Genomic DNA, 3,903 nt, shown 5'->3' with positions numbered 1-3,903 from the left:
GCGGTTTAAATTCAAAAAGAAATCAAGTGTGTAACCACAACATTGCAAATGGAAATCGGTAAAAAGCTGAAAAGTGTGGTTATCAATGACACATGCGCGTATGGCTGCCCGTGTGGTAGGCCATGTGACCGAACACGGGCATGTGATCGACAAGGCTGGCCGTGTACGATACATGGGCCGGATCGTATTGGGTCGTACGGGCCAATGGGTGTGTGGGCCCACACAGGTGAACCACACGGACGTGTTGGATTTTTGGGTCAGGCCGTGTGATCCACACTTTTATGGCCATTTTGGGCCATGTGGGCCACATGAGCGTGTGGGCCCACAAGGGCAAACAACATGGGCTTATAGGCTCATTCTCACTATTTGACTGCTAAGGTTGCACGGGTCGCCCGAGTCGACTGTGGAGCTACTGTAGGGTCAGTAAGCTTACCTAGACCCCTAATTGACTGAAATGACTGTATGAATGATATGGAAAAAAAATGTGATGATGTTCCATTGATTTAATGCTGTATTCCCTAATTACATTCATGATATCATGTTATAACATGTCATATCTGTATATTGCATTGCATTGGGTTGGGGGTTTATATTATTCGGAGGAAGTGTACTGAAAGGCCTCGAGCCTAATTTACTGGTAGCTCAACTGCAAACTACTGTTTAGTGCCACATTTGTACTTTTTGGAGTGTAGGGATGGGTGGGTTGATTATATCCCCACATGGATTGTAAGGTTGGACAGAGTTGGAGTATAGCGGTTGGTTGGGTAGGATTTGGTACGTATATCTATTACTATACTGAATATTGATACTGTAATGGGCCAAGGCCCAATTGCATGACTGCTTCTTTATTGTAATGGGCTAAGGCCCTAACTGAAACTGAAACTATTACTGAAATAGGCTTAGGCCCAGACTATGATTGAATTCTGTCTACTTGTTTATATGGGAATACATGATGAGTTTTTGTAAACTCACCCTTCTATTTTATCTGTACATGTAATCCCTAAACTTAGACAGATCAAAGCAGCAGAGGACTCAGTAGTGGCCACACGACCCCTTTTTACACTATTTCGTACTTAATTAGTTTTAAAGTTTTATTCGGGGTATTTTAATGTAATAATGGCCTCTATGGATTTTTGCTTTAAATTTGGATTTTATATTGTTTTATATTTTATATCTGCTAGAGGTAGGTAAAACACTGTGTTTTAGCAAAATACCTACAAGGACACAAACTGTTTTAAAAAGCTTCCGCAACGTATAATGTTTTGAAAACTAACGACGAAATCAAAACCACAACTTTGGAAATTAATAAAAGATAATAACGAGTTCTAAACAGAAAATGTTTCAAGCGAAGTTACAATTTTTCAACACAAGCTATAGTTTTCAAACACACTAGCATGCGACATCGCTAGATTCAGCCATAACGTCCAGGTCGGGTGAAACAGTCCGGTTTTGACCCTAGTCAGAATAATTGTTTTGGGACCACATATTCGAGTCAAAAAAATAGTTAAATATTATTTTTTGTGCTTATGATGTGTGAATTAGCATATGTGAAAGTTTCATCTGAAAATTTGATTGTGTGTGTGCTCAATTTGATAAAAGGACCTAATCGCGTAAAATGTAAAAGTTGTCTGTTGTTTGTTAAAGTGCTTAATGGATTTGTTTTATTAAAGGAGAAGTCCTTAAGATACAAATAGACCATTAGTCTAATGGATAGACATAAATGGTCATATGTTTAATGATTAAATGGTTTTATATCAAAGGGTAAAATTGGTAATTGGTTAATATGTTAATTAAATTAAAACCAAAAGCCATCATATTCATTATTTATTTGTTCATCAACCAAAAATACAAGAAAAATAAAATAAAAAGAGCTATTTAGGTTTCGACACTTTCATCTTGGATTAAGGTATGGTTTTGATTCGGTTTTTGATAATTTCTACGTTTTTGTAATAGTTGCTTTGTATATTATCAAGCCCATGTCTCAATTTCTGATTTTGTTGATGATTTGAGTTAAGACATTGATGAAATTATAAGCTTTGTGAAGTTAGTTGTTGGTAAATGAAAGATATGTTTTGGGTTTACATGTTTTGTCTTTGGATTTTTTATGAATTTGAGCAATTTGGGCTAAATTGTGAAAATACTATTTTGAGGGACTAAAATGTAAAATAAATGAATTGTATGGATTTGTATGAGAGCTATGAAAATTCGGCTAAGTTTGTGTACAAGCAAATTGTGTGTATTTTGTGATTTTGCAAATTAGGGACTAAAGTGTCAAAATGTAAATATGTGAGGGCTAGTTTTCAAAATACCCTAATTATGTATATGGATTGTTTTGAATGAATGTGTGATTGAATAAGTTAAATTTGAATTGATTTAGATCGGGAACTAAAGAATACGAAATAGATCGAAGAAGGTCGAAATTCATCGAGTAACCGATTCAGTTTATCCGAATCCATACGAGGTAAATCGATATACAAATAAGCTTGTTTAAATTGAATTATTTTTATTCATTTGATATTGAATTGTGATGAATGAATTTCTGAGCTAAATATACGCTATCTGAGAAAGTATCGACAAAGTTCTAACGTCTAAAGAGCCCCGTACGAACCTTAGGAATAGATAGGATACGTATGTCCTGACATAGGATTTTGTTATGGAATTTCGAGTAAGACCATGTTTGGTACGTTGGCATCGACTTTTGTTTTATGTGTAAGACATGTATGGGACATAGGCATCGTATCTGATTTCGTGTAAGACCTAGTCTGGGACAGTGGCATTGATGTTTGATTACATGTAAGAGCACGTCTAGGATATTGGCATTGTATATGTTCTCTGAGCTATCCACGTATCCTTACGTTTTCGAATGGTTCAAACGGGCATTCCGAGAAATGAATAACTTTATGAAATCATATCAGATTCAGGTATGTTTACTTTGTATAGCCTATTTGAGAATGAAAGGTAAGTATTTGAATATGAGATTTGTGTAAGCATTGGTATACAAAGTATAAATGATTTGATGATACTTATTTTCTTTGAATGATATGTTTATTTGTATATGGCTTCTAAGCTTTTGAAAGCTTACTTTGTGTGTGTTTACATTGTTTTATAGATATCGAAGCTACTATGAGCTCGGGGATTGTCGAGGATCGTCACCACACTATCGAACCTTATTTTGGTATGTTTGAAAATGTATATATTGAAGTATGGCATGTATAGGCTAGAAGTGTTTAGATTATGTTTTGTGATGTATATATTTAGTCATGTGATATGGCTTGGTATGGATATGATTATGATATGGTTTTTGGTATATGAAATGTGAGGCAATATGATATATTTGGTGTGTCTATGTATGGATACAAGAAGTGGTAAATGATGACAATTTTGGTAAGTTTTAAATATGGGATTGAATAATGTATTGATTTTATGTTTAGGTATGATTTTAGTTTAAGTTTTGTTATGAATTGATTTATGAATTGAGAATTTAAATGATTGATAATGTATAGCATGAATTATGTATGGTTTGGTAGAGATATTGGCTGAAATGGTTGTGCATATATGTTTGGTTTGGTGTTTGTAGGTTGACCCAAATTGGGGTGGCAAATTGGCTATTGAAATGGCCTATTTTTGTCCACACGGGTAGAGACACGGGCGTGTGTCTCAGCCATGTGTGACACACGACTATGTGACATGATCGTGTGACTTCTGGGGTACCCTACAATTTGTAAGTCAGGCTCGGGCACGACCAAGGCACACAGGCGTGTGGCTAGCCGTGTGGCCCAAGTCAGTTTCGACCACGGCCAAGGCACGCGGGTGTGTCTTGTGGCCATGTCAGTAAGACAGTATGTATGCCCTGTTTTGACACGGCCTAGACACACGAGCGTGTCTAATGTCATGTAAGGCACA

Source organism: Gossypium hirsutum, chromosome A05, assembly GCF_007990345.1.
Source record: "Gossypium hirsutum isolate 1008001.06 chromosome A05, Gossypium_hirsutum_v2.1, whole genome shotgun sequence".
Taxonomy (NCBI): Eukaryota; Viridiplantae; Streptophyta; class Magnoliopsida; order Malvales; family Malvaceae; genus Gossypium; species Gossypium hirsutum.
This window is presented reverse-complemented; position numbering follows the sequence as displayed.